This window comes from Passer domesticus, unplaced genomic scaffold (assembly GCF_036417665.1).
Source record: "Passer domesticus isolate bPasDom1 unplaced genomic scaffold, bPasDom1.hap1 HAP1_SCAFFOLD_134, whole genome shotgun sequence".
Taxonomy (NCBI): Eukaryota; Metazoa; Chordata; class Aves; order Passeriformes; family Passeridae; genus Passer; species Passer domesticus.
The window spans coordinates 22229-41814 of record NW_026989926.1 but is presented as its reverse complement, the minus strand read 5'-3'; the positions used below and the strand labels follow the sequence as shown (position 1 = coordinate 41814).

The 19586-nt window shown below is 49.0% G+C and overlaps 1 long non-coding RNA gene across 3 annotated transcripts; it reads left to right on the top strand.

The window, feature by feature from the left end:
- Nucleotides 1–1528: 1528 nt before the first annotated feature.
- On the top strand, nt 1529–18701 carry LOC135291850 (uncharacterized). 3 transcript variants are annotated; one of them, XR_010354525.1, is made up of 7 exons: nt 1529–1805; nt 14531–14602; nt 14690–14794; nt 15235–15342; nt 15985–16913; nt 17542–17707; nt 18232–18701. It is a non-coding gene; the product is annotated as an uncharacterized LOC135291850 (long non-coding RNA). The 3 variants fall into 3 exon arrangements; XR_010354523.1 differs by lacking the exon at nt 1529–1805 and adding an exon at nt 12666–12792; XR_010354524.1 differs by lacking the exon at nt 1529–1805 and adding an exon at nt 12666–12792 and having other exon boundaries at nt 14371–14602.
- Nucleotides 18702–19586: the final 885 nt, after the last annotated feature.

Sequence of the window (19586 nt, the reverse complement as noted above, 5' to 3'; positions counted from 1 at the left end):
TTTACCTTCCCAGCATCAGCTGCACTGATGCTGGGAAGTTACTCTCTCTTATTCCAGTTACTCTCCAGGCTGGTACGTGCAACCCCAGTGGCAGCAGTGGTAGATTGAACTGTGCCTGGGCTGGGTTGGGAGGGGAATAATCCTACTGCATCCATGATTTTCCCTCCTGGGCACCTGCAGCAGGCAGAGCTGTGCCCTCCCACTGAGGCTGCCTCAGCCAGGAATGCTTGCAAAATCCCCGTGCTCCTTTTGCACAGTTCTGTTTTCTCCCTGGCAGAAGCAGGGCTGGTATCTCCAGACCAGGGGACATGGTGAGACTGGGTGTTGCCATGGAACGTGGTGACGCTGGGTGTTGCCATGGGACAGGTGAGTCCTTGAAGGCACACACTTGTCCACTGAGCTTGGGGCCCCTATTTGGAGATCAGCTGCAGACGACTGGAAAAAAGAATGTGGCATCTCCCAGTTCAAACAAACAAACCAGAAAACTTTATTTTGAGGGATGAGGGGGCCAAACAACAGGGGTGGGTGCTCGTCTGGTCCTGCCCTGGTTTTCAGGCCGACTGTAGGGCTTTTTATCTCGCCGCTGCCGCCGCAAGACGTACCTCACACGAATTGGCCCGGATTGGGAGCGGGGCAAGATCCAGGGGGGTATGTATGGGGCTGTTTGTTTCCTGGATGACTGAGATTTCTGGGACAGCCTCAATGCCACCTGGCTGGTGGTACCAGCACTCTGGGCTGGACCATCCTCCAACCTGCGGTGCTTTGCCAGTGGGCTCTTGGGTGCCTGAGGATCCGTGTCTCCCCGTGGGTGGCCTCGCTTCAGGCCCTGCTTTCGGCAGGGCAAGCTGCTGCTGGTGACCAGCCCCACGGCCTGGGACCACCCTGACACCTCCTGAGGGGCTGGACCATCCTCCAACCTGCGGCGCTTTGCCAGTGGGCTCTTGGGTGCCTGAGGCTCCGTGTCTCCCCGTGGGTGGCCTCGCTTCAGGCCCTGCTTTCGGCAGGGCAAGCTGCTGCTGGTGACCAGCCCCACGGCCTGGGACTGCCCTGACACCGCCTGAGGGGCGGTGCTGGGGCTGCTGGTCTCAGCACGCAGCAGTGGCACGCGGTTGAGCCGGATGCGTTTTCCTTTCTGGCTGCCCGAGTCTTGTGCTTGCTGTCTCCATGAACGGCGACGAGCCTGGTCCGGCCTGGCATGTCCGGAGAGGCAGCTGCCGCTCTCTGCGTCTGCCTCTGCCCGGTGACACGGTGTGCATTGGGGAGAGAGAGAGAGGGCAGGGGGAGTGAGCACCTTGTAGAGCTCAGGAAATGTCCCTGCAGCATTGTCCCCAAGGCCCTGCTGGCTGGCTAAAGGGCAGGGGAAGTGCCGGTGCCCACAGCCCAGCCTGGCTCCTCTGGCCCATGAGAGGAGGGCCTCTACTCTGGGGTGATTCTGTGGATCTCCTGTTTCCCCTTTCTGCTGCTCTTGGCCGCTCCCCCTCTGCCATCTGTGGGGAGGGAGACTTGGCTCTCACCTCGCTCCTTGCCAGGGGGACGCTTCTTAGCAGCGTTCTGCTGCACCATTGTGGGTACGGAGGAATGCCTGGACGGTCTGTGCCACAGCACTGCCGGCCTTTCTCCTCCTGACAAAGCCTTCCAATCCTTCCTTGAGTGAAGAGAGATGTCTCAGAGACACCAAAACTCGCTCAGCAGCCTTGGGCAAGCTCCCTCTCGGGATCCTGTCCTCAGCTCTGAGTGCAATGTTGATGTACAGCAACGGTTATACCTCAGGCCTCCCTGGAGATGTGCCCGTGACCTCACAATCGGTGAGTTCTGCGTGCCCCACTCCCCTCACTTGGGGACGGTGTCCTTGTGGGTGCTGGCTGGGACTTTGTCCATGTCAGGCATGGCTGTGGTGGGAAGAGGAGAAATGGGAACAGGTCCATCAACAGGTTTATGGGCTTGAGTAGGCTCAGGTCTTACTACAGGTCATCAGTGATGATTGTTCCCCCCACCACAGCACCCAGGGGACCTTGTAAAGTCTGAAGACTTTGCTTATTTTTAGGCCTCTCATGTTAAAAGAATTCCATGCTGGGCCTGTGTTACATAATTTTCTCAAAAAAATTGTCCAGTTAGACCAAGCTGAAAAGTAGTTCTTTTACTGTGGTAGGTTTAGGAAGGAACACAGATGTCGACTAAAAATCAGTCATTCCTAAGAAAGCGGAACTGTCATTATCAAAGAATTATGGATGTTGAATAGCTTAAATGTACAAAATAACATGAAACTAAAGTTGAAGCAGGTTATTACTTACAGTCTAATTCAGAGCCCCTTGAAGTATGTCAAAAAGAAGCTTTGACTTCAGTGCTCTTTGCATCTGACTTAATTCCACAAATTGGAAACAATGTTTTGGTCAAGCTTTTTTTAATTTTTTTTAACAATTTAATATATGTCAAAAACTCCTAAGGTTCACTACATTTGCCTATGGAGTATTTTTGATTTCCAGTGTTTTCTTATTCCCATGTTGGGTTGTTGTTGCTGGGTTTTTTGCCTTTTTTTAAATTTTATTTTCCAGTCTAAAATAAAAATCTGCTGTATTTAAGTTTTTGATCCTGTATGATAATGAAGACTAAACTATCCCATTTCAGTTACTTTTCAAAATAAATATGTGGATGAAAGTAGGTAAAATCTACTTAACAATATGATTATATTCACATGAGGGTCTGAAAAAAATAAGTACTTTTTTCTTATCTGTTAGCTCACATAATTAGTTGTTAGAGCACTCTTGGAAAAAGAGCTATGGGAGTAAAAGCAGTGGAGCTAAAAAAGTGCAGCTAATGTAAGGCAATGGTTGTAGTGCAAAGATGCCAGAGAATATAATAAAAAATATCTGTTGTGATCTAAATTTAGCATTATTAGAGTCTGGGGAAAACTATGGCTGAGAAGTCATTAGGGCAAGAACAAAGGTTAGTGCTGCAGAGAAGAGAGCTGATGCCAAGCTGAAGACACTGTTATTTACAGATGATTCAGATCTGCCTATCAGTTCAGAAAATTGCCCTCTAAAAATGGAAACCATCATCATATTAAACTTCACATGGAAACAAGAACCACAGCATGTGGACTGGCCTTTCTCCTCGTGTTGTCTATGTATAAATATCTATTTAGCAGTGGGCAACTGGGCTGCCTCTGTGTGGTGGGGATGATGGGGTAGTAGTTTGTGGAAGGTAGCTGGGACAAACTTTAGGAGAGGTAAAGGACAAGTACCCACAGCCAAAGAATATGGTCAATGAAACACTTGTGGTTTTGTCATGAAGAGTAAATTTTAAGGAATTAAACACTTGTGGTTTTACCATGAAGAGTAAATTTTCTTAGTGTAAAGTCATCTTTTTATCATAGACTGTTGAATTTTAAGCAGTGTATGTGGCTGTAATGCAGCTCTCAACGTCAAAATTTTGGAAAATTTCAGAGTATGGTATGTCTTTAGGTCCATGGTTTTCATGTGCCTTCACTTGCTATGAGGGGTTTATCCAAACCCCAGGTTCAGATAGTATCCAGCTTGTTCCAGATGTCCTGCACTTTTGTTTCATGGGCACATAGATAATAAAAAAGTTATCAGTTTCTTTATGCCTTTTAACTGTTGTTGTTAGCCAAGGACATGGTGTACATTTTTGTGAAAGCATTTTAAAACCAGATGAAATTGTTTTTAATTCAGAGGTTTTTCAGAAATATTTTCAATGATACACATTATAGCATACAATCAGTGCACTGGAATTTGGATTAACTTAAATAAGATCAAGTGAATATATCAGCAATCTTCCACAAAATAATTAAGAAGTAACTGTGTACTGCATATGACTTTTAAATATCTTTAAATATCTGATGACTATTGCAATTGTGTTGTGGTGCAGGGTTCATTTGGTTTCTTCCGTTTCCCCCTAAAGTTATAACGGTTCGGTCCTAGGGTTCCCCCCCCCCACCCCCCCTGGCAGCCCCTCCTTTTGAGAGTGTCAGTTTTTTGTCTCCACCCCTGTTCCCCTGGTTACCCTCTGTCAATCCCTCCCTGAGTTCCTGTCCATCAGCCACTGTCCCTTTCCCTATTTCCAGAAAGTTCTCCCCTCCTCGGTGGGTGACTGGATCGGGAACAAGGGTCCCTCCCTGTCGCATTCCCTATTGGCGAGCCGGCATATTTGTCACGAGTTTGTTCCCTCCCAAGTTCTCTCTCATTGGTTGAAATGTTCTATGTTCCGTCCCTTTCTAATCGGCTGTACCCCTGCCTCGTGGTCCCGACTCGGCTGGCGTTCCCTGGAGACATTAAAGCACTCTGGACTTTGCCCTGATTCGGGTCCCTCTTTTCTACTTCGCCTTCTTGCTGATCACTGCTGCCTCCTGCTGAGGCGCTGCCCGGACGCCCCCGGCGCATCTGGGCAGTGCCCCCCCGGCTGTCAGTTGCTGTGCCACAGCTCGGCCGGTGCAGCCTCCTCCCCCGCCCGGGGGAGTAGAGAAAAAACCTCGGACAGCAACTCGGCACAATTGTACTTCAACTCGGATGAAACTTTGACAGATTTCAGTGCATGTTTTGCTTTTTTTTTTGATCTGGGCCAGAACTGTAGAGAAATGGAAGTCTGACCATGTGTGCACTTTGTGTGGAATGTATTGAGTGGTTGCAAACTTGTTTGAAGTCGTTGTTTTGGGGAACTAAATATATTTTTTTCCGTGTGTGTGAAAGTTACAGAAGAGTTACTGTCTAACACATAAAAATTCAAAGCTAGCCCTATAAATGGGTAAGAAATCACATGTCTCTCACAGCTTTCAAGAAGTGAACCTTTCTTTGGAAAAAGAGAACCAACAATAAGCTGTGCTTTTTATTAAAATTTCTTTTTATTTAATATCTCTCTCCATGTTTGTATACAATGTGTATAATTTAGTGGATTTTGTGGTCAAAACAATTGATATTGCCCCTATTTTCCTGCAGGTTTCTCTAAATATATATCCTCTTCAATGATTTTTTCCCTTTTAATAATCTTTATTTATGGTTCACATGAAAAACCAGCCACTGGGGAGTTGGGAACATGGTTTTTATTGTCTGGATGTTGTCAGTGATGGTGCACGGAAGCATAAAGGATCTTGAATTTTGTAAACCAAGGTAATTGTGCAGGAATCTTGATAACAAATTCTTGTTTTGACTAGTAAAGGATAGGTTATTAAATTCATCGTTGTAGTATCTAAAGCTTGCTCCAAAATGGGGTAATTTTTCATCTAAGGACCACTTTGAAGTACACTCTGCATGTTTTTTTTGAAGCATCCCTTAACAACAGAAAGTTACAGCTGGGATGATGTTTCACTGCTTTTTAAATAGATCCTCTATGCAAAACCTGAGGGCTGTAGTTGAGCTGAGCCCTGTTTTGCTTGGAACTTTTTTGCCCCCACAATTTCCCACAAAGTGAAGGTGGAGAAATTACTAACTTTTACTAAGAAAGATAATAGGTCTAATGGGCTCTTGTATATTATGGATTGATCAGTATACTCAAGCTGTAAAATTTTTGTATGAAAAATTAACAAGGACAGAACCTGTAGTCTGGACTCTGGAGGATACCGAACGGTTCCAAGACTTAAAGGCTCGATTGATGAAAACCCCAGTTTTGAGTCTGCCTAATTGAAGAAAACCATTTGATCTGTTTGTTAATGTTAATGAATGGATAGCATATGGAGTGATAACCCAAGGCTGGGGGGGAAGCAGGAAGCTGGTGGCTTATCTGTCAAAATTATTGGATGCGGTTGCAAGAGGGTGGCCAGCCTCTATTCAAGCTGTGGCAGCCACAGCTACCTTATTAGAAGACACTCCAAATCCTACATTAAATGGAAGGATTTCAGTACACACATCCCATTATTTGAGGACAGTGTTAAGCCAAAAACTCCTCAGTGGCTAACACACAGCTGAATCCTGAGGTATGAAATAACCCTAATGAATGTCAAGAATCTAGAGACTGTCACCTCAAAAGCTTGAAACCCTGCTCAATTCTTAACCGGGGAACCAAAAATGGAAAATTTAGATCATAATTGTATAGAGCTAATTGAGATGCAAACAAATGTAAGAGAAGAGCTAGAAGAAGACCCCTTACCATATGGAAGGATCCAGTATATAGATGGATCCTCCCAAACAGTAATGGGAAAATGGGCATCAGGATACGCCATTATTGAAGCAGAGGAAAACAAAGAAAAAGGGAAATTACCCTCAAATTGCTCTGCACAAACTGCGAGGTATATGCCCTAAAGAGAGGTTTTGATTTATTAGATGATATAGGGACAATCTACATGGATTCTCAATATGCCTTTGGGATAGCTCATACCTTTGGAAAAATCTGGCCAGAGAGGGCATACCTTAACTCAAAGGGGAAAAATCTGGCACATGAAAGTCTGATAGGGAAGCACTTGAATCCCTCAGAGGACCAAAAGAAATTGCCACAGTCCATATTAAAGGCTACTAAAAAGGGGATACCCCTGAAATCCAAGGAAACATATTAGCAGACCGGGCAGCCAAAAAAGCAGCCTTTGAAATGCTGGACTCAGTCATAGTCCTAAGGGTAAAAAAAGACCAGGGGAAAATAAAGGAAGAGGGGGTTCCAGTTTTCAAGGACAAGGAGCTAAAAGAAATAGAGCAAATGGGAGCAGTAAAAACAGGGGATGGAAAGTACTGGACCCCAGATGGATGATAAATATTCAACTGAATAATAACCAGGAAAGTGATGGAAGAGATATACCAATTAACTCACTGGGGAACACAATGAATATATGATCATTTCCTAAAATATTGCATGGGGACAGGAATATATGAAATGGCCAGATCCATCACAGGAGAATGTCTAACCTGCCAAAAAGTCAACAAAAAGGTAATGTGAAAAACAACTCCAGGAGGGAGGAAATTAGCCATAAGACCTTTCCAGAGTATTCAGGTTGATTTTACTGAATTTACTCCAGCCCCAGGGTATAAACACCTATTGGTCATACTTAACCACCTAACCCACTGGGTTGAAGTGTTCCCCACAAGAAACTCAAACTGTGACAAAAGTTCTCTTGGAAGAAATTCTTCTGAGATATGGGCTAGTAAATCTTACTGATTTGGACTGTGGCCCCCACTTTACATCCAGTGTTCTGCAACAAGTCATCAGGGCCCTGGGAATAAAGTGGGAGTTACACACCCCTTGGCACTCTCAGAGTTCTGGGAAGGGCGAGAGGGTGAATCAAACCTTAAAGCATATCTTAACAAAATTGGTCTTAGAAACCCAATAGAACTGGGTCAAATGTTTACATCTAGCCCTATTACAAATAAGAACAAGAGCCAGAACAGATCTAGGGGTCTCTCCTTATGAAATGCTGCTTGGGCTGCCTTTCTTGCTTACCCTGTACAGTACCTGGGAACATCTAGAAGGGGGCATGACAATGCAAAAATACTTAGAAACAGTAACAGCAACCCTGGAAGAACTAAGGGAAAAGGGACACCTTCCCCAAACTTCCCCACTGAACTGTAAAATACGTAGTATTAACCCAGGAGACTGGGTATTGATTAAATCATGGAAAACCTCTCCACTCACTGCTCGCTTTGAGGGCCCCTTCCAGGTGCTGCTTACAACAAACACCGCAGGAAGAACAAAGGAGCGGGGGTGAACACATGCAAGTCCAGTGAAGGGTCCAGTACAACCCCCAAATGAGGCAAGCAAATGGACTATAGGCAGCAGAGACAATAAAGACTTGAAATTGGTCCTGAGGAAAACAGCAAAAGAAGCGCAACCCTGAACACAACCCCCCACGGGAAGCATCTACATTGTTATCCTTAAATCCTTAAAGCTTGTTAATGTTTGTTATAGTACAAGGTCAAGTTTTGTTCAGCTAAGAATGACAATCAAAATAAGATCTCAGTTTCTGGTACTGTTCCATAGAGCACTCTCCTTGCAACCCTAATTGGGACCAAATTGAAGAAAGGGAGTCAGTACAATAAAGGTCATGGCAGAATGTCTCCAGAAGAAGGGAAAACCAGAAGTGGGAGGCAAGACTGGATTGGGAACTACCTCCAGGAAATACTCTCTGGGCACCGAGAAAACCCCTGTGGTTCGAGAGGTGAGGAGGCCAGCCCGTACCAGACTCCCACTGGTAGCAATGCTACTACTCACCCACTTTGGAGGAAGTGGAGGAAACACTTGTGAGAAGTGTTACTGTCCCTTGTATAGAGGAGATACAGTACGTGTACTCATCAGAGTACACACAGACATGAATCCCAAATGCATCGATCACTCCCAGTTAACAACCTGTAAAGAAGAAAATAAACTATATGGGCTGGCTAAAAATATTGCAAACCCAAGCCAGAGGATGTCAGGAGAGTGCCCTGTGAAAGAAAGATGGGTATGCTTTGAACAAGGAAGTGAAACCACAAGGAAAGTGATACATTCAAAGAGAAAGAAGTGCAATTGAAAAGACAAAGGGATAGAGAGGGACAAATATACAGAAATAATCTTTTTTATCAATATGGTACAAAAGAATTTAATTTGACTCATTGTTGAGTGTGCAGGGGGACACACTTAAGTGAAATTTGGCCATGGGACAGTATCAGTTTAGGTCCCCTAGACATTTTTAAATGGATTACATCAAGAAAAAGCACAGTGGTACCCAAAAGAAGGGAAGGTGAGTGGAAGCTTAAATCAACAACAACAGAGGAAGAGTTCAATAACATTAAAAAGTGTGTGCTGGATTGGCACGGCTAACAAATCAGCCATGGCATTGCCTTCTGCTAAAAAATCTGGAAGAGAAGAATGTGAGCGAATGTGCATTACAAAGTAAAGTTCTTGTTGAATGGAAAGAAGTAGGATTAACTTTTTAAGCAAACCGTATAACTGATCATCAGAAACTTCTTTCAGCAGAGATCCTTCTGCTCTTTCCACCACACCTGCAACCACCACCACCACACCTGTAAATTGAATCCGTTACTAAATTAAAAGGAAATGTGAATTTTGAAAAGACCCGTACAACTGCTGCTAACTCTGTAATCTGTGCAGAACCATCTACTTCCTCGGTATCTGATTCCCATTTTTTTGTCTCTGAATTTTGCCAAGCAATCACAGACCTTTTAGACTTCCCAGAACCGTCTGTAAAAAATGTGATTGCCTCGAGGGGTGCATTACTTCTTAAAGGCTTATGAATTAATTTTAAAGATGAACTTAATAGCTCATGTTTGGGACAATTGACTGAAATTTTTCCTGCAAAATTTTCCAAAGCAAATTGCATGACTTCTGAATTTTGAATTAACCATTCTAAATAGATGGATGTGACAGGCAGAAAGATTTCTGCAAAATCTTTTCCTGCAAGTGAAAGCATTCAAGATCTAGCCTTGATAATCAATTGTGAAATAATTTCAGGGCAAGTTGTTATAGTTTTACCCAATTGACGCGATAGGAAAACCCACTCTAAGATTATCAGATGGTCCTTCTTCTCTAGATCCCACTGGAATATCAAACCATGAAGCTGTGGACTCTCTCCTAGAACTGCAAACAAAAAAGACAGGTTAGGATTATACCGATGAGCCTGACGTGACTGGATGGCTCTCATCACTTTGTCCAAAGCATTTTGAGCTTCTTTGTTGAATTCTCGCGGTGAGTTTAAAGCTGTGTCTCCTCTCAACAAGTCTGCCAGAGGAGCCAAGTCCTGATTTGAAAGGCCTAGTAGTGGACGAAGCCAGTTCAGAGTCCCCACGAGCTGCTGCACTTCATTCCATTTCTTTGGATTTGTCCTTAGCTGGAGTGGCTGCGGGGTTACCGTTTGTTCTGTCATCCTGTATCCTAAATATTTCCAGGGAGGAAGTGTCTGTATTTTTTCCTTTGCTACAGCGAGTCCTGCTTTCTCCACTGCTGAGATGACCTGATCTGTTGTCTCCTGCATTGATGCTTGGTCCTTGGCTGCTACTAAAATATCTTCCATGTAATGTAATATGAGAGAATTTGGATATTGTGCACGAACTGAGGAAAGTATTTTTGCAACATACCACTGGCATATACTCGGGGAATTTCTCATTCCTTCTGGTAGAGAAAGCCAATGATATCTTTTCAAGGGTGCTTGCTGATTTATGGATAGGATGGAAAATGCAAATCTTGGTGCATCATCTGGATGCAAAGGAATATTGAAAAAACAGTCTTTTAAATCAATAACAGACAGCTTCCAATCTTTTGGAACCATAACAGGAGAGGGTAAACCTGGTTGTAAAGAACCCATTTCTTGAATCACTTCATTAACTTTTCTGAGATCCTGCAACAACCTCCACTTCCCACTGTTTGGCTTTTTGATTACATAAACTGGGGTGTTCCAGGGACTAGAAGTTGGAGTTAAGTGACCTTTGTTTAACTGTTCCTGTACCAACTGCTCTAAAGCAGCAAGTTTCTCTTTGGGTAAGGGCCACTGGCTGACCCAGACGGGTGTATTAGATATCCATGTCAGTTTTAAAGTGTTATGTCCATCAACAGCTTTTGTTAAAATCCAGTTTCTAACCTCACACCCCATTGCGACAAAATGCCCCGGCCCCAAAGGACAAAATCAGCTCCTACAACGAATGGTCTTGTGGTGGCAACACGACCTGCAGGCCCCTCAAATGTGCCTGAGTGGGAGCTTCGAGAGCTCTCACAGTGACCACCAATAGCTGTCAGCTGATCCAGCGCAGGCACCGTGGCCCAGTCCTGTGGCCATTCCGGTGCCAGATGCCGTCTGCTCCGGGATCTGTCAGGCCACTGAGGGTGATGGCTGCCCGAGGGGCTGCAGCACACAGGTGAGCTGAGGCCGCCCGCGGCTGATGAGCCTGGTCCAGGCCATGGCAGCTGTGCTGTTCTGGGACTCTGGTAGGAGGAAAGCTTGTGCTGTGGTCAGTCCTTTGGGTAAAAAGCATGGAGGGTCTGGACACAAAGCCAACACTGTAATTTCCTGTGAACAGGTGACAGAGAGCACAGCTGGAATGACATAAAAACCTTCTGCATGGGATCTGCTCACTCCCACGATGAGGAACTGACGTGGTTGTGGTTCAGGCCCCAGCTGTCCTGTGGGCACTGTGTGAGCAATGGCATTGGTCAGCACCACTGGCTGGGCTGGGGACAGCTCCAGTCTGGCACCTGGGGACATTGTGGTCGGCAGTCCTGCACAGACGTGCTGCAGCTCTGACCGTGGTGGCCTGTGGTGCTCTCTGCCCCTGGTGCAGGGTTCCTGTGTCATGGCAGCCACTGCCCCGTGCCGGGCTGCACGTTTCCCGGCAGATGGCACGGACAGCCCTGTGCTGGGTGACAGCTGTTAGCACGTGACAGAAACCTCTGCATCCACTGTTTCTGGGCAGTGGCCTTCTGCGGGCCCCAGGACATCCCCTTTGAAATGACCTCTCTGGCCACACGAATGGCACGTGTCCCTTGGAGTCTGCTGGTTTTCAATTGCACCTCTGAATGCTCTTAGAGCCTCTGCTAGGGCTTGTGTTTGCATTTCTGCTGCTTTTTCCTGCTGCTTTGGGGTGTTTTCCTGAGCTGCTGTGATGGCACTGGCCAGCACCTCTGCCTGCATGGCTGCTGCAGGCTCAGGGGTGCCCAGGCGGTTCAAGCATCCACGAGCTGGGTCAGGCTGGGCTCAGGACCCTGTGGCAATGCACCTAATACTTTTTTGCAGCTCGGGTTTGCATTAGAAATTGCGAGCCATTTTAATAACTCTTGTCTGGCTCCGTCTATTGGAATTTGCTTTTCTAATGCCATTTTCAAACAGTCCAAAAACTTAATATAAGGCTCATCTATTCTGTGTTTTATTTCTGTGAAATCTAGTTCTGGTTTGTTGCCATCAGGAACCTGTAACAAAGCTGTTTTTGCTGCTTCTTTGATATCCTGTAATACTTGTTAATTGAGAGTCCGGGCTTGTGTTTGAGGATCTGTATGAGCTCCTTCACCTGAGAGCTGATCTATAGTCAAATTTGCAGTGGCTGGAGTTCCTGCATAACCTCCTAAAAGGTCATTTAACAAACGTTTCCATGCCAGTTCCCACAGAGAAAATTCCATTGGGGACAGCAGGGATGTGCAAAGCTGCTTTAAATTGTGTGGAGTAAATACATTTGCTGTAAAGGTGGCTTGTAAAAGACTACTGAAATATGCAGAATCGCTACCATACAAACGAGAGGCTCTGCAAATCTCTTTTAACTCAGCAAAACTGATCTGCTGCCAGCTCCCTCTCGGTGCAGGACCTGCTGTGCACCTCACAGGAAAAACTTTTAACTTTGATGCAATTCCCCACTCTCCTTCCTGAACTGCATCCTTTCTTATCCTCTGCCAGGTATCTGTGACTCCTTGTGTGTTAAACTCTTCCTTAGATTATTTGGAATTACATTGTGGAGCATAGGAATAATTTGTTTCTTGTTCCGGCAAGGTGTCTGACATGGGCGCCGCCATCTTGGACAGGGTGACTTCCGGGCATCACATCCGGTTCCCACGCTCGGCGGGGAGGGGGCGTGCCCTCCCGGGCTGTGGGCGGGGAGCAGGGGCGGGGACACCACCCAGGCTCCGCCCACAAAAGGGGCGTGTCCCTGCTCTGATGGGCAGGAGCTCAGGGAGGAGCCACGCAGGGACTGCTGGGAGCCCGAGGAGGAGGGCGAGCCACGCCCACGAAGGGCGGGGCTGGGCCGGGGCCATCATGGCGTCTGCCATGAACTCCTCTGTTCTCAGAGTGGACACAATCGGCTCGGCTTTTTTCCATTGTACTGCCAAAATTCACCGATTTCGAGCGCCAAAGGCAGCTTTTCAGAGGGAATACAGAGGACTTAGGTATGGCAGGGATTGTGAAAGATGTGGTTTGCAGAGGAGCCTGGCCAGTGCTGGTCTGCTCCCCTCTCTCCCAGGACGGGGGTGGGGAAGGGGGAGGGCAGCTGGCCTGGCCACCTCCCGGCCACTCCTCCGGGGTTTCTGGTTCTCGACTGGATTAAGGGAAGGCTTCTGGGTCCCCTCAGAACTCCTCTTTCTCCTCTCCTCCCGGTCCTGCTTTTGCTGCCTGCATTCTGCCCTGTCCCTGATCTTTGCTTGCTTGTGTGCATTCTTTGCTTGCTTTGCACTTTCCATTGTTACAAATTTTAAGACTGTCCTGAATATTGGACGCAGCTTTAAGTTGGACTTCTTATTCTTTTCCATGTTACGTAATTTCAGTCCGACCGAATCCCAGAAGTCTGGATCGAGTTTCTGAGACATGTCTGAATTTGGGAACTCTGTTAAGACCCATTTTACAAGCTTTTTAAGCTGTTTGTTGTCAAACTGAATATCTTGAATTTCTAACTTATAATTGAAATATGAAAAAAAATGCTGCTCAGCTAAAGACAACCGATTTCCCATGGTGGCACTCACCAGAGTTTTCCAGTTGTCCTTCTTGGTATGAAATTCTTCCCAGGTCCTGGGTCACAACAGTGACAAATCAGCTGAGCTGAGCGACAGAGTCCTCTGAGGCTGCGGTGCTGCTCCAGTCCCGTCTCCGATTACAGCCTCCTCTTCACCAGTATGAGGCTTTGATTCGAGATTCCCTCTCAATCTCAAATCCCTTCTTCTGGGTTTTCTATTTTAAAGGGACAAAAAACTCAGGTGCAGGCCTGCTCCCTCAAAAACACAAATACCAAGTAAAAATGTCCTATTTTGATGGAGGTAATCAAAAAATCCCTAGACCATCTTCCTCAATAGGAGAAATACTGTCCGGGCGCCACGTGCTGGGTTCTTTTTTCTGGGGCCAGGTGTTATAAACCTTCAAAAAGGGAACCCAGCACACCCAAGGATAGCTCAGCTATTACCTTTGGAGGCAAATAATGAGCAGGATGGCTTCTGCTGCAGTGTTAGAAACAAAAAGGTTTAATAAAAGGCAAAATAACAAACAGAAAAATCCGATGCAGGTACAGCAGTCTGCCACTGGTATAAACACCTTCACAAAAGCCCTTTGGTTCTTTTGTCCTCCCCTTTTCTACCTGATGGGTCAGGCGGGACTTTTTGGCTTCTATCCAGTTAGGTGACCCAGAGTTTTTACTGAAGCCTCTGGGGTCCTTTGAGGTGGCTTGTCACCTGATCTTTGGGAGAAACTTCTGGGCTTCATTCCTTTTTTGGGGGATAAAGGTTAGCTTTGCCACTCTGTAATTAGGGGGCACTCTCCTACATTCCTACATCCAAGGATGTTTCACAGGGCCTGAAAAGAGTCTGGAGTGTGACCAGGAGCCAGCCCAGAGCTCCCCAGGCTGCTGTGCAGCTTTGGCTTTATCCATTCACGTCCGACTCCCACAAACTTACCCGACCCCATTGCAGTGCCCAGTTCCCTGAGGCAGAAGGGGACTCCAGCACACCATGGAGATGAGTCTGATCTCTGCTCCCTTCTAGATGAGGTGTCTGGGAAGGCTTCTCCATTAGCTTGGCTGCATAAAGTGTTGGTCCTATCTGAGCCACCGTCAGGTATGTTCTCAGTGTGCCACCAAGGAATAATTGTTGTGAACCTGGCAGGAATCAGGTGACAGAAGCTTCTGTGGCTCTTGTGTTCCAGGTGTGTCTGCAGGGAGGACTTGTCTAGCTGCTTTGCTGATTCCTACACAAAAGCCCAGCTCCCATGGCAGGGGTGAGTAGTGTGTCCCTGATGACCCCACAGGCTGAGCCCTGCTTTTCTGGGATCCGTTCCTGGGAAATGGAACTCTGTTGCTCTAAGGTCCTCCGAGGGGAAAGAACAAAGCTACAGGACACCAGAAACCCCATGAGCCATCCAAAAACATGAGGCAAATGCTGAAAGAATTGCTGCAGGGAGGAGGACAAGGTGGGTGCATTTCCTTCATGCTTCCCCTGGGACTCAGCAGCCGGGGCCTTTGGCTGCACATCTGGACACGCCGTGCCCGGCACAGCGGGAAGGGATCCATGGCAGCCTCGCTGCCCCGCTGCTGCTTTCACGCCCTGCAGGGCTGTTTCCCAGGCTGACCTGGCTGCAGCTTCTGCCCAGCCTCTGCAGGAAGGCATTTGGCATCAGCTGACAGGGAGCCCAAACTGCACCACGAGCCAGAGATCCCCTGAAATTTCATAGTCTCCAGGATGATCACTAAGGGCGGGTGTTATCATGAAAGTGGACCCTGGCCTACCCAGAAAATTGTGTGGATTCCTGATCCTTAACCATGAATTTCACAAGTACTGGCTGCTGAAGGCACCACCTCCCCAGTGGGGAACAGCCCCACCTGATCCAGCCGTCCCTCTTCCTTTCTCCAGAAGTGGATGGAGAGGCTGGGCAGAAGGCGGCGTTTACCAGAGGAAGCAGTGGCTCCATGACAGCCTCTGCTGTAGGACTGGAGGCGATGCCAGGCACAGGCCCAGGAGGTAATTGCTGTGCCTCTGGGCCTGAGCCCTGCTGAGGCTTGAGCTGCTCTCTCTGCTGCCTGGAAGTGAGGGCACAACCCAGAGGAATTATCCCGAGCAGGCTCAGGGCACTGAGCAGTCCTGCTGGGGTCCCTCTATGGGAGACATGTCCTGAAACCTGGGAGTGACTGCACGGGGTGCCCATGGTGGGGAAAGGACAGAGGGGCAGAGCAAGGCTCCAGCGTGTCCTGAGAGGGCCTGGCTGGGTCCCCTTGGGCTGTGGGAGCTGTTCCGTGGGCAGATGGAGGAAGGGTGGCTGGGAGGACAGGCAGGAGGGAGTTTGCGAGGGATACTTGCAGCACTGCCTGCTGCAGTTCTCCCCAGGGATTCAAGGAGCATTTTCCTTGTGCGACTGAGAGAACCCCCACGGGCCCTGGGCTGCTCCAGGCACCTCTCCAGGGATGTTGCACAGGGCCTGCAAAGAGGATGGGGATTGACCATGAGCCTGCCCAGAGCTCCCCAGGCCCCTGAGCAGCTTTGGCCTTGTCCATTCACATCTGGCTCCCATGGCCTTACCTGACCTATATGCAGTGCCCAGTTCCCTGAGGCAGAAGGGGATCCCAGCACATCATGGAAATGGTTCTGATCTTTGCAAACTTCTAGGTTGGGAACAAGACATGGATTATCTGGGAAACCTGCTGGATTATGGCTTGAGACTCATGGGAAATCCTGGAGGCAAGTGCTCAATGTACCTTTCCTGAGAGAATACGCAGTGAGCAGGTGTCAAGAGCTCATACATTTGCCCTTTCACTTAAGATCATCTGAAGGTTGATGGAATATGGAAAATTTCCTCTGCTCCCTTCTGGAGCCCTGAGGGATCCCACAGGATCACTGTTAGTGGGAGGAAGGAGCATTTAGCTGTCCATCTTCCTCCTGTGCAATGCCCATGTGTCCTTCCATGTGTTCTGTGCAGCCACAGAGAAGAGCAGAGAGGGAAGGGGCTGGGCCCAGGGCTGTGCCCCAGGGCTGAGCCTTGTGGGCAGCCTGAGGATCTCCTGCAGTGCCACAGGAGCTCTTCTGTCCTGCCTTTCTTTGCAGCTGAACCTGCTGGTGAAGGTGGTGCAGCTTCCCAACCCACATCCAGGACTGAGCCTCTGGGAGATGCTGAGGGTAGGTCAAGGCCTTTCCCCTGGGAGAGCTGCCAGATCAGAGCCCAAAGCTGGGCCAGGGGGGCATCGCTGCAGGTGCCAGCACAGAACCATGCACGTGTGTGCCCTCGCCCTGCGCGATCCCCTCACCGCTCCTGCGGCTCAGGCATGGCAGCTGTTTGGAAACAGGGGAGCCCTGACCCTGCCCTGAAAGCCAAGACATTTTCTGAAACCTATCCCCATGTTTAACACGCATGACATCCTGAAGATGCCGGCACCCAAATCAGGAAGTCTTCCATCTAATCCAACTGTCCTTTTTCCTGTCTGAAGTGATGGGCCAAACATCTGTGCAGAAGGAGGCACATCCTGGAGGAAGCATTTCCCCATGGGTAGCCCCTGCTGCAGGAAGGAAGGCGATGCCAGACATGGGCACAGGCACAGCAGGTAATTGCTGTGCCGGGCTCAGCCCTGGCCGGGGCTGTGTGGCAGCAGCTCTTCCCCCAGGGCCTGCCCTTGCCCGGCCCGGCAGCAGCCAAAGCTGGTGGCGCCTCGGCTTCCAGGCCTCTGGAACTCGTTCAGAGCCCCGGGGAAACGGGACTGCTGCAGCAACGTCCCTGGCGCTGCAGCTGCTGCGGAGCTGGCCCTGAGTGCCCAGAGGCCCAAGGCACAGGAGCAGCCCCGAGCGGGAGCCCTGCCGCCAGCCCAGGGCCAGAGCCAGCCCTGGCTCCCGACTGGGCAGGGGCTGCACTGGGTCCTGACAGGGCCTGAGCCTGTTCCCTGGGGCTGGGGAAGCTGTCACGGGGCAGGGAGGGCCAGGGCTTGCAGTGGCTGCTCAGGGATGGCTTTGGCCCCTGTCCCTGGCAGCAGCCACTGCCCAAGCAGCTGCGCTGCCCCCGGGCTCTCCTCCCGGCCTGCTGGGCTTTGTTGGCTGGCACAGCCTGTGCCAAGGGCCGGCAAGGTGCCTGCAGGCCCCAGCTCTGGGGGAAACAGAGAATGTCCTGCCCATATCCACCGTGCTGCCAGCTCAGCAGTGCAGCACAGCAGGGGCTCACACTCCCCATTGCTCCCACAGATGCAGCCAGCACCACAACACGTCTTCCCCATGCCCAGGAAGGCCTCGGAAGTGTCTTCTATATGGGAACAGGCTGCTGGGCAGGGTTAATGGCAGCCCTGCTTCTGTTGGACCTTACTCTCATATTGTTCTGTGTCAGAATCTGGTGTAACTGGAAGAAGAAATGGTGAGTGGTCATCTTTCCCTGAAAGAGTTTCTTTTGAAAGTCTAATGTAGACAGTAAGCATTCCCACTGAGGCTGCATTGGTGCTGTGGCCAGTCCATGGTTGTCCAAATAACTCTGCTGAGGGTTCTGCTGCTGCCCAGTGCTTCCATTGGCCTCTCAATTGCTGGGCCTTGTCCTGGGGGCCCACTGGGGCAGCAGTCAGTGCTGGCTCCCACTGAGGCTGCCTGGCCAAGAGCAGCCCCAGGGGCACGCGGCAGAGGCAGAGGGAGGTGGGGAGGAGAAAGAGCAGGGCCGAGGTTGCCCTTGAAAGGCAGAGGCGCTCTGGGGCCCGCTCCTGGCCAGGGACCCTGCCCAGAGCCGTGCCCTGCTGGCCGGGGCCTTGAGGGGCAGCTGTCCAGCTGGGCCCAGCTGTGCCAGCAGCTCCAGCCGTGCTGGGGAGCCTTGCCAGCTCTGGGCCCTGCTGTGCACGAGGCTCCCTGTGTGCCACTGGCAGCTGGGGCCTCAGCCACCTCCTCTCTCCACAGGAGCACCTCTGGACAGGAGTTTAAAGACGGTGGCTGCACCTCACTCCCAGACAGTTTGAGCTGCTCCTCTGGCCGTCATAAGGGCCTGGACAGCCCTCTCACCTGTTCTGTGAAGGGAACCCAAGAACAGCCATCTACAAGGAAACCTCCTACTACCCTGTAGATCCCACTGCCACCTGCTCTCCCCATGGGTCTCCCCAAGATGACTTCATCCCTTTTTTGATCTCCCTGCATCCCATCCCAGCCAATTCTCAAGTTCTTCTGGAGACCCCAGGCCCAGCTGAGCACACTCCAGTCCCTCCTGAGACCAACACATCCCTTCCTCTGCCCCTCAGCTCCCTGGCCTTGCCCTCTAAACAACACTGGAGTTAAGCCCTGCTGCCCCGCCAGGGTAGGCGATGGCCCCTTCTTCTCTTGCACTACAGAGATGGAGCTGTCACCCCAGTGTCTGGAGGTAGCAGCAGCAAAGCCCACCCGGCAGCAGAACTGGCTGAGCTCCGTGCCCAGGGGCAGCTGGGAATGGCCATGGTGTGGGCAGGCAGGAGCCAGGCAGGGGCTGCTGTGCCCAGCGGCGGGGCCCCGAGGGGATGGGGGAGCCCGGGGGCAGGCAGCAGCATGGGGCTCCTGAGAACAAGTGACACTATTTTTCTTTGTTTTTCATTTTTAGAAATTTGACTTTTGAAAAAATATTTTAAAATTTATTTACTGTAGAGAGACATCCCTAAATATTTATTCCCGAGTAGTGTAGTAGTTAAGGACTTTACAAAATAGTATTAAAATCCTGAAAAGGCAAACCTATTTTTTCTTCACTTTTAATTTTTAGAAATATTTAGAAATATTTTTTGTAGAGACATATCACCAAAATATTCATCCCTTTTTCCAGAATACATTTGTATTTTTAAAGTAGTTTTACAGTTCTGGAAAGTTTTTTACACTTATACAATAAAAAATAAAATGGCATTTCTGTGGTAATCTTTACTCTGTGAAGAACTAAGACACCCTAAGACACCCAGCCTGATGCTTAAGCAAAGATCTTTTCCCACGGGAACTTTGTACCTAGTCACAACCAAGTGACGTAAAACCATTTCCCAGATATTTCCAGGGATTCTTGACCAGCTCAACTCTTAGTCTTCAGAGGCAAACCTTGAGCACAGTGGGAATCTTTTCAAGTCACCATCTTTGTTTGCTTGTGCAAGAACTGCCTCAGTTCCAGAGCAGGGGCTTCTCTCAGCTTCCTGCTGGCTGAGAAACAACAAAGCCCAGCAGGCTCTCCTCCCGGCCTGCTGGGCTTTGTTGGCTGGCACAGCCTGTGCCAAGGGCCAGCAAGGTGCCTGCAGGCCCCAGCTCTGGGGGAA